The sequence below is a fragment of the Petaurus breviceps genome, unplaced genomic scaffold, assembly GCF_028583685.1.
Source record: "Petaurus breviceps papuanus isolate PSGF00001 unplaced genomic scaffold, PetGlider_PUasm1.0 90639, whole genome shotgun sequence".
Classification (NCBI taxonomy): Eukaryota; Metazoa; Chordata; class Mammalia; order Diprotodontia; family Petauridae; genus Petaurus; species Petaurus breviceps.
Genome location: NW_027187296.1, coordinates 5432198 through 5444378, shown reverse-complemented (window position 1 = coordinate 5444378; position 12181 = coordinate 5432198).

Sequence of the window (12181 nt, the reverse complement as noted above, 5' to 3'; positions counted from 1 at the left end):
TTATGAAAAAAGGGAGACTAGTGGTTGATGACTGATGACATGTCAGAGCTAATTGATTATACCTCCTTGATAGAGGTCCCTTTCATACAAATTACTTGGGAAGTAATTTACCATAGTGGCTGATTGATTATGAAGCAATCCAGACCCTCGGATTTTTGTTGCTGTGGCCATATTTTTTCTCATTATGAACCAGATAGGTGAGGCTGCTGACAGCATGAACTTGTTTGTGTACTTGGAAGTGTATCTGCTAATTACCATGGATAAAATTGCCTATTAACCATTTGTAGTGTAGGAAATTTAGTGTAGGAAAATGAATATCAAGAATATCATTATAATTTTTTTTCACTCATACAATAGGTCCTATTAAAAAACGTACCTTAGGGGTGGCTAGGTGGCGAAATGAGTAAAATGCTGGCCCCGGAGTCAGGAGGACCTGGATCAGGAGGAGGACCTGGATCAGGAGGACCTGAGTTCAGTTCTGGCCTCACACACTTAACACCCACACCCACACCCACACACACACACACACACACACACACACACACACACACAAACTAGCTGTGTAAACTTGGGCAAATTACTTAAACCCAATTGCCCTCCAAAAGGCCAAAAAAAAGGTACCTCAAACACTGTTGTGAATGTGATTCTGGATAGTGGACTGAATGACTGATATGTTTTTACTGCTGATGCACTTACTTTAAAGATTTATAGACTTTTAATATTACAGTTGTCCATTTGAATTGGCAGAGGATGTTTCCTCACTGTCAGTTACCTATAACAGTTAAATCACAGATCTAGATGGAAAATAATAATATAAAATAAAGCATTATTATTAGGCAGCATACAGCAGTATCAGATAGTGTGGCACAGAGGAAAGCAAATGGAATTTGGCATCAAACGTTTAAGACAACTTGTGTTTAACAGCCAGCTCTGCCATTTGCTACTGATGTGACCTAGTTTCCTCATCTATAAATTGAAGAAGTTGGACTAGATAACTTCTAATGATCCTTCTGACTCTGAATCTATGATCTTGTGAATGTGAGGGAAAGGAAATGTGGAATAGACTAAGAGACTTGGCATATTATTGTTCAATAATTCTTCATTTCCAGCAACAGCTCTGCTTGAATTCCACTCCACATAACACCATGCCTCCCCCCAAGATAAACTGATTATCTGAAATCTCATTACCATGCAGACTGACTCTGCTTGTGCTACTAAAAACATTCTCAGCCATCTCAGCTGCCTCTCTCCTCTGACTGGAGGGCTGTATGGAGGAACAATAAATTCCTTCCAAAGACTTCCTTGGTAGGGAGCTCAGAACTTTCCAGATATCTATCCATTTTCTATCAGTGTCTCTACTTGGTTTCTACTTCATGGAACATTATGCCACCTTGTGGTAATTCTACCCCCCTCCACCCTTCTTTTTGTATATTGTCTTCCCTGATTAGGTTATAAGCTCTTTGAGGGCAGGGACTTTCTTTCTCCTGCTCTTAGGACAGTGCCCAGCCTATAGCAAGTGCTAAATAAATGTTTATTGAATTGAATGAAATTGTTTACCTCCCAACTAAATTTTAGAGCTGGAAAATCCAGCTTCCATCTTGAGGCCTAGAGGAGATTTTAGGAATGACTTATCTAAGATCCCACAGCTAGTTAGTGTCTAGAAACAGGACTAGGGCCAGGGTTTACATTATACTGCCTCCCTAATAATGTGAAAGGCATTTATTTATATTCATGTGTAGCCTGCATAAGGAAATAGTTATTTATTTCATCTTTCTCCAAATCTGGATACTTATACTAGAAGAGTTTTGCGCCCAGCACAGAGCATTCTTAATGTAATGGCTTGAAATAGAATAGATTTTTTTAGAAGTGGTCTTAGTGGGTTCCTCAGTTGTCAAAGTGCTGCCTATTCTCTCCTTTTCTGCTGTTCAGATTCAGGAATAGTATCAAGGAGAAAATTAAGTGGGTCTACCTCCATCTTCCCTCTCTGTGTTCCTAGTAGTTATTTCCAGTTTGGAAATAAGGGAAAGGATTAGTGAAAGCTGATAAATAAACAAAATGCACAAGATGATGGCCAACTCTGAAGCTGCTTTCTTAATGGTTTGTACATATGGAGATTCTCAAGCTTATAGGAAAACTAAATGTGACCTCTCTCTTACTTTGATGTGTCATAGGGAATTGAGAAGTGATTATTCAATTCACTGTGGAGATTTAATAGAAACAAACCCTTTGTCCACACATTGCCAGATGTCGTGGCAATTATCTGGATAGTTTAAGGAGGCCTATAAACTTTACCTTGAAACAGCCTGCTTGTTAAGGAAGATATGACTATTCCTTGGCAGTTAATTCAGTTCTCTAATTCATTTAAGCTCCTTAAGAGCTGAGGTTGTTTCACTTTTTTCCTTTGTATTCCCAGAGTCTAAAAAAGTGCCTCAAACATAGTAGGCATTTAATAAAAGTGCTTGTTGATTAACAGATTAATTGTTTAGACAGGATTTCTTAACCTGGGATGAATGGACCTTAGGGGTCCAAGGATAGATTTTAGGAGTCCTTTGAATTTGGATGGAAAAAAATCGACATCATTATTTACAATAGCCCCTAACTAAAATTTATCATTTCTTTCAATTATTAATCTAAAAAGACTTCTGAAAAGGGGTACATAGGCTTCACTATACTGCCAAAGCAGTCCATGATACAAAAAAAGGTAAGAACCTCTGGTTTAGACTAAAGCCAAACATCCTAACTACATTGTTATGGCTGAACTTAACTAGTATTGAAATAAAAAGTCTTTCTGATTACTCATAATAACCTGAGTAAGGTAAGAGGTGAGGAGGCAGTGCAAGATAGTGGAAGGAGTCAGGATACCTAGGTTTGGATGCTGGTTCTTCCACTTGCTATCTACATGACCTTGAGCAAGTCCTTTATCTATGGTTGGCCTCAGTTTCCTCAACTGTCAAAAGGGCTGAACTAGATGATTTTTAAGATCCCTTACAACCCTAAATCTTTTAAAGGGATTAATTATATTCTCAGGATGTTATACAGCACAACCTTGGAGAATCTGATTGCCTAAATGTCTCAAACCAACTCAGTTATGCTTCTATAGAACACAACTTCTATTGAGAATTTGGATACACTCAAGCAGATAGTTATTCTTCAAAATGAATATTTTTTTCAGTGTAAGCAAAGTGACACATCCTCAAAATTTAAAAGGACTAGCAACATGATTTTTGTTAGCCCTTCTCCATTTCTAGTATCCTAAGAAAACACCTGGATGTGCTGTATAGTTCATAGCTGGCACTGTGCTAAACACTGGGCATATAAAGACAACATATAATTTCTGCTCTCAAGAAGCTCATAGTCTAATGGGAGAGACAACATACAAATGACAATGTACAAAAAAGCTATAGGGTAAAATGGAAATAATCAAAAGAGGGAAGGCAGTAGAATTCAAGGGGGTCAGAAAAGGTTTCTAACAGAAAGTCACATTTTAGTTGAGACTTAAAGAAAGCCAGAGAGGCCAAGGTGGAGATGAGGAGGAAAAGCATGCTAGGCATGGGAGAACAAACAGTGAAAATACCCAGAGTTGGGAGATAAAGAGTCTTGTCTGGGGAACAATAGTCAGGACTGTCATGGGATTGTAGATTAGTGACTGGCTGAACTGCGCTGAATCCTCTAGCTCCAGAGCCATTTTCTTTCTAATACATTGTGCTGCCTCCTTAAGGGAGCTGACCAGAAAGTTTGCTCAAGCCAACCACAGTCCCTCATTCCTCTTCCTTTTATGATTCATAAGCATAGTTACCTACAGAATCAACTATATAGTTAATGGAAACTTCAAGACTTTTAAAAAATTTGTTGCCATGAACCATTTAACTTTCTTCTGCTTTTCAACTAATTCCTTCCATGTGCTTTGCTAGCCAAATGATTCATAATCCCATTATACCAAAATACACTTTACCATGAACTATCTGGTACTTGTACAAAGAAATCAAGATAAAGTTTTATCATCCAGGAGATGACATGAGGTAGTCATCTGTATAAATTCTCATATAACTTGAAATTTCAAAGAATGCTGTGATAGCTGTAGTTAGAATACTATATACTTTGGGTTTTCTTGTGGGTATGACTTCATAGGGGAACCTCAAAGACTAACAGTCATATAAATCTTTCACAACAGGAAGTATGTGATTGGTGTTGACCATAAGAGAACTGTTGTGAATGAAAAGTAATTTTTCTTACCTTGCCTAATGTTATTCTTTCCATGGCAAACATTATTACTTGACCAAGAGAGCAGATCCAACTAAAGCTTATTATTCACTGGATGAAATGAATGGAAAAGTACTTAGTGAGCACTAATTAGATGTCAAGGATAGGCATACAAATAGATAAATATGAATATAAACTTTGGTTAAAGGTTCTATCCACTCCATGTTTGAAATTTTAAAAAATATGTAAAATCTAAATATAATCATATAAACTTGAGAGGAATATTCAAGGAGTATGAGGTTAGAATTATATCTGTATGCCTCCCTAAATATTGTGAGTCTACAGGAAGTAATTTACAGGTTCAAGCTGTGTTCCTGGTTGCTGTTCAATAATGGGGAAGGGGTTCTTAAGTCATATACACAAGCCTAACTCTCTTCCCACCAAATGCCGATTAGTCAAAGACTATATATAACAAATATTAAATCTACTCATTTATCCAAGCTGATAGCAAAGAGAAATCAGAGAAGCTATATAGATGAAACAATAAAAAGACAAAAAAATATACAGACAGTAGAAACTCTTACTTTGGGGCTTGGACTTGGGGGGAAGAGGGAGGGAGGAGAAGAGAGAGAGAGAGAGAGACAGAGACAGAGAGAAAGATAGAGAGAGAGACAGATAGAGGGACAGAGAGAGAGACACAGAGAGACACAGACAGACAGAGAGACAGAGAATTAGTTCTTAGGGTAAATTTTCTATTCTCTAGCATTGTAAATTGTGATAGGGACGTAATTGAGTCTTTTTTTAGGGACTTGCCTCTGAAGAGAGTCTGGAACTTCATGTCTTCTTTCTTAAATCTGGAAGCCAGAAGATGATTTATCTTTTCCCAAGTTCTCATTAACTCTCCCTTTCATAGGCATGGAGTATTAAAGAATCAATCATCAATTAGGAGACATTTATAAAAGTGGGCTTGACCTCTTGGCTACATTAAAATACTTTTAAGCTTTCTTTTGTCTACATCTTCATCACATTAAGTGAATCACAAAGGCAAGGGTTGTATTTGCAAGTCATCTTAGCTATACCTATCAATGTCAGGGTATCTTGTCCAGGAGACAGAAGTAAATCTAGAAGATAATCTTTTGTCCTTTGCACTGGGATCAGAGAGCACAGTGAAATGTTTCCTTTGTGTCTTGAAATTTCTTCAGGGAAGGATCATGTTAATTGGCAGATGATGGATAATATTCTCACCTGAAAAGTGGAGTTTTGGATTCTGTTTTTTTGTTCTTCATTCTCTCCTCTGACCTTTCTAAACTTTCCTTTATCTCACTTGTTGGTTCATTTTCTCCATACTGCCCCCTAATTGTAATTGTCTTCTCAGACTCTCTTTTAGCTATCTTGTCCACTCTTATGACTTCATCTAGCATCTGTATGTAGGTGAAAAATAAGCTCAATGACAGCAGATACTGTTGTATTTTGTCTTTACATCTCTAGCACTTAGCACAAATCCTTAAACATTATAGACACAATACATATTTGTTTAGTTGCACTGATTTGTCACCCACATTTGTATCTCCATCTTATATTCCATTGGCTCTGAAGACTCAACTCATCCAAAAGCAAATACCTCCCCTTCCTACCAAACATCTCTGTTCTTAGCTTACCCATTTCTGCTGATGGCAACACTATTCTCCAAGTCAACCAAGTTTGAAACCTCGGGATCATCTTTGACTTTTCAGTCCTTCATCCCTGTCCATCGATTCAGTTCTCAAGTCACTTAGAATTTAATGTCACAATATCTCTTCTATATGTCCTCTCACTTCCATTCACATTGCCTCCTAACTTGTAATTCAGAGTTAACAACTCTGAAAGCACAAAATGTTCTTTGATGTCTCTTTTAGGAAAAAGAGATTGAGGTTGAAGGAATGTATCTCTATTCTTCAGGTTACTAGAGAGAAGACTTTTCTTGAAATTGTGAAAGGAGAAATTAAAAGATAAAATAAGAAAAAAAAAGATTTGATGAGACAACGGGGAAGCCTAGCCAGAGGCACACATTTAGAAGGAAAAAAGAACCAAAGAATAGGAATGAGTATATTTGAAACTCAGTAATAGGTAGAAGATTCTTCCAGTGTGTGTAGGGTATGTGTGTGTGTGTGTGTGTGTGTGTGTGTGTGTGTGTGTGAGATGGTGGTAATGATACTGGATAATTCTATGAAGAAGCAGTTTCTCATAATCCAAGTAATAATGATACAGAACTACAGGGGCCATTAAGAGAGATGTCAGGTGTGCTATCCATGAGGTCTATTTTACATGTGATAGAGGACCTCCTGATATTTGTCAAGTTTGATGACCACTACCCAATCCTAATGATTTATGATATGATAAATAATACCATAGGAAGACAATTAGAGAGCAATCCTAAAGATTTCCAAGCCCTGGTTAAGAAATTGAAGCTCATAGATTTGGAGGTTTTATTTTTCTTCCAGTGCTACTATCTTTTGAAAGAAAGAGTTTTGGAACAAAAAGTAAGATTTGGGAAGCAGGCATGTGTCAAAGACAATGTAGTCTGATATTGAAATGTGGATTTAAAATGGGTGAATGGGGGGAGGAGCCAAGATGGTGGCATAGAAACAGGAAAACTCCCTGTGCTCCCCGCATAACCACCTCAGATACCTATAAAAATGATTCTAAACAAACTTTAGAGCTACAGAACCCACAAAGTGACAGAGAGAAACAAACCTCCCTCTGAAGACAGCCCAGCAGGGCAGCCGGAAGGGTCTATTGCAGGCCTCTGGGAGCAGAGCCCAGCCCCACTTGAGCCTGTGGTTTTAGACTCAGGATGGCATGAACAGCCACAGCTGGAGTGATTTAGGAAGAGTGGATTACCAACAGCTGTAAGCGGTTTCCAGAATTATCAACCCATAAATGCCAAAGACAAAGTGAGAGGTCAGTGGACTTTGGGTACAGGGGGTCCAGGAGTATGGTTCAGCCTCTGCTCCCTAGAGGGAGAAGCAGCTGAGGCCTGGTGGCTGTGCAACCACTGCCATGTGGATGATTCAGAGCTCCTGGCCTGCAGATTGTAGGGGGTCTAAGAAATCATCCTGAGGGGTAATTCCTCTTGCTTTAACATGCTTGGATCTGGGTTGCTGTCTAGGATGGAGGTCCAGGGATGGGTGACCAAGTGCCAGAGCTGGTGGAGGCTTCAGAGAAGGTGAACAACTAATAGCTCCAGCAGCTGTGAAAAACCCAGCAACTTGGGAAAAAGTTCTCCTCTATGGAAGCAGAGTTCTACTGTGACAAAAAGCTCAAAAGTCAAGTAATTGAGTGACAACATGAGCAAGCAAAGGAAACAAAGCAAGCACAGCAATCCAACTTTGGATTCCTTTTTTTGGGGACAAAAAGGATCAAAACATGGAACATGAGGAAGAAAATGAAGACAGAATTCCTGCTCCAAAAGCTTCCAAGAAAAATAGGAATTGGTTACAGGCCATAGAGGAGCTTAAGAAAGATTTTGAAAAACAAATAAGATAAGTGGAGGAAAAATTGGGAAGAGAAATGAGAACGATGCAAGAAAATTATGAAATGAGTGTCAACAACCTGACTGAAGAAAATAACACCTTAAAGAAATAGACTAACTCAAATGGCAAAAGAGGCTCAAAAAAGCCAAGGAGAAGAATGTCTTAAAAAGCTGAATTTGCCAGGTGGAAAAAGAATATCAAAAGTTCACTGAAGAGAATCATTCCTTCAGAATTAGATTGGAGCAAATGGAAGCTAGTGACTTTATGAGAAATCAAGATACTATTAAACAGATCCAAACAAATGAAAAAATTAGAAGGCAGTGTGAAATATCTCATTGGAAAAACCACTAACCTGAAAAATAGATCCGGGAGAGATAATTTAAAAATTGGACTACCTGAAAGCCATGATCAAAAAAGAACCTAGAAATCATCCTTCAAGACATTCTCAAGGAAAATTGCCCTGATGTTTTAGAACCAGAGGGAAAAATTGAGGTTGAAAGAATCTACCAATCACCTCCTGAAAAAGATCCCAAAAAGAAAACTCTTAAGAATATTATAGACAGGTTCTAGAATTCCTGGATCAAGGAGAAAATATTAGAAACAGCCAAGAAGAAACAATTTGAATATTGTGAAAACACAATCAGGATAACTCAGGATCTGGTATTTTCTACATTGAAGGATCAAAGGGCTTGAAATATGATATTCCAGAGGTCAAAGGAGCTGGGATTAAAACCAAGAATCGCCTACCCAGCAAAACTGAGTATTATATTTCAGGGGAAAATATGGTCATTCAATGAAATAGAGAACTTTGAAGCATTCTTGATGAAAAAACCAGAGTTGAATAGAAAATTTGACATTCAGATAAAAGAAGCAAGAGAATCATGAGGAAGTAAACAGGGAAAAGAAATCATAAGAAATTTATCAAAGTTGAACTATTTACATTCATACATGGAAAAATGATAATTGTAACTTATGAAACTTTTCTTAGTATGAGAATAGTTGAAGGAAATATAAATGTATATATGTGTGTGTGTATATATGTATACATACATACATATATCTATATAGGAGGGTAAATGGGCATATGAATACATATGTGAGTGTGTGTATATATGTGTACAGGTATACATAGACAGAGGGCACAGGAGCAGTTGAATAGGAAGGGATGATACTTAAAGGGTGAAATTGAGAGGTGAGAGAGGAATATAACGAGAGGACATGGGGAGAGACAGAATGGGGTAAATTATCCCATATAGAAGAGGCAAGGGAAAACTGTTACAATGGAGGGGAAGAACAGGAAAGCAAAAGGGAATGGGTCAACCTTACTCTCACTGAATTTGGCTTAGGGAGGGAATGACATACACACTAAATAGGATATCTCACCTTACAGGAAAGTAGGGGGGAAGGGGATTCGAGGGGGGATGATGGAGTGGAAGGCAGGGTGGGTTGGAGGGATGTTGCAAGCATGCACTTTTGAAAAGGGACAGAGTAAAAGTAGAGAATAGAACAAGTGGGGGGCAGGATAGGATGGAGGGAAATATAGTCAATCTTTCACAATATATCCACTATGGAAATGTTTTGCATAGCTACACATGTACAACCTCTATTGAATTGCTTATCTTCCCAGTAAGGGTAGGTAATCAGGAAGGAAGGGAAAGAATCTAGATTTCAAAGTTTTAAAATAAAATGTTAAAAAATATTATTATTTTTTATATGCATCTGGAAATGATATACAGACACTGGGGTACAGAGACCCATCTTGCCCTACTGGAAAGTCAGAGGGGGTATGGTAGAGCATATAGGAGACAGCATATTGGGGGAGGGGTATACAGTGGGATAGCTGTTTTGGGGTGGTGGGTAGAGGAAAGACAGGAAGAAAATTTGTAACAAAATCTTGTGTAAATTAATGATGTAAACTAAAAATAAACATAAAATGTAATTAAAAAATAAAATGGATAAATGACTTAAAATGCAGGACTCTTAGCACTTGATCAGGGATAAAGTACATCTAATGAGTTCTAGTAGAAATATATTGACCTGGGGGCAGCCAGGTAGTACAGCAAGTAAGAGCACCGGCTCCAGCATCAGGATCACCTGGAGATCGAATCCTGGGCTCAGACACTTAGCACCCACCCAGAAACACCTGGCCATGTAAGTTAAGTAACTTAAGCAAGGTACTTAACCCCAATTGCTTAGGGGAGGCCAGGTGGCTCAGCGAGTAAGAGCACCAGCTCCAGTGTTGGGATGACCTGGATCAAATCCAGGCTCAGATACTCAGCACCACACTGAGAAATAACTGGCCTTGTAACCTTGAGCAAGTTACTTAACCCTGATTGCTTAAAAAATAAAAAAGAAATATATTGACCTGGAGTCTTATAATTATGATCATGAGGGTTTTAACCTGAAAATCAAAGTATATTCTACCTATTATTATGAAAATTCTAAATATAAAATTATGAAATCCTAATTATAAAATAATCACAAAAATATTATGTGGGACATTGAGTTAAAAGAAATAATCCAACAAGCCTCCTTTGTTTACTATTATGTACAAAACTTCATATTAAACTTCTTTATTTTATGTTTTGTTGAATACAAATGTCATTTTTAGTAAAATATATTACAACTTGGAAAATTTTTAACAATGTAATTATCATATATAAACACAATTTTGATTTCTTTATTTAACAGAGGTTTACAGTATTTGACTCAACATTGGATAAACACAGTCTTTAATGTGATTCTGTGTGGAGTTTGTTTCTGTATTTTATTTAAAATAAGAATAAGGTGAAAATGTTTACTCAAAAATGTGGTGAAAAATGGTGGAATTTTATAATTTATTCTGCTGAGAAATGATAATTTATTTTTTAGTTTTAGCAAACTGGCAAAAATGAGTAACAATAAAAAAATTTTCTCTGAACTAATGTCAAATACTGCATTAGATGACAACTGTACTTAAAGTGAAATTGCTTAGCTTTTAACAACTTTTACATATAAACTAACCTTTGCAAGGAAAAAAGAAACCTCTTCATATGTGGCCTTCTTCTTTTCAACCACTGGTACCCCTACTACTGAATGATTGATCAATGTTTCCAACCAGTTCATTTGAAAATCCACTGTATAGAAGAATATATAAAGAATGTAAAAGAAGGCTGACAACCTTAATCCTTCAATGAAAGGCAATAAAAGTTGTTTCTGCAGAACATTTGTGATGGTCTATGATGGTATGAAGATGATTTATATTCTGCATGTCCAGTCATCATGGTTTTCAAACAGCCTGTCATTTATGTTGAAAGAATGCAAATATTTGTAACATCTGTGATTACATAGCTGATAAGGTACAATTACTGGGTAAAAGAGGGAAACAAGAGAGTTCTTCTGGTGGAGTGCACAGAATGAAAATGAGGTATATATATTCATGCATCTGATCATCCATTGGGAATCAGTTGTGCACAAATTTTGAACCTTGTGTCATTTTGTAAACAATTTGATGATAGATTGAGAAATTGCAAGCATATGTTTTGTTTATTGAGTAGCCAGAGTTTTATATAAATGCTGCACAAGCACTAAAATTGTGTGAATGATCAAAAAAGTTTTGAATAATGGCAAAAACAAACCTATAATGCTTAAAACACTCACATACTTGTTATCCCAGATGAAAAATATATTGTAACATAATTAGGTAGTTATTTACTAGCTGCCATTTATTTATGAAAAATATATTGTGACATAATTAGGTAGTTATTTACTAGCTGCCATTTATTTATTTATTTTAGCATAAACCTCTAGGACCATCAGTATGAAACTCAAGAGATTTTGTCAACCACTAACAGAAATCAGATCTAGTCCAAACTCCTGATTTTACAGATGAAGAAGCTAAGGTTCCGGAAGGTTAAGTAACCTAGCCACACAGATAGTAAACATCAGAGGTAAACTCTGAAACTAGGTCCTTGAACTCTAGAGTCAATAGATTTTCCTCTGTAACACAATGTAGCTAGAATGCCTCAAGCAAAGAGGCAAAGTTAACCTTACAGATGTTATGGAGATTTGGTGGGGTGAGACTTATCATTGGCCCATGACTTTGGAACAAAATAGATGAAAGAAATGTTGAAACAATGTTATATATTAAGAAGTTCTATTTGTTGTTCAGTTATTTCAGTTATGTCCAACTATTCATGACTTCACTTGGGGCCTTCTTGGCAAAGATGCTGTATTGGTTTACCATTTTCTTCTCCATCTCATTTTACCAATGAGGGAAACAAGGCAAACAGGGTTAAGTTAATTGCTCAGAGTCACACATCTAGTAAGTGTCTGAGGTCAGAAAAATGAGGCCCCACACTCTATCCACTGTGCCATCTAGTTGCCCCTCCCCCCAAAGATCTATACATATGATTAAATTCAAAAATCAGCAGGAGAAGGCATGGTTGAGAATATTTGGATAAGGATAAATCAAGGGAAAAACAAAAGTG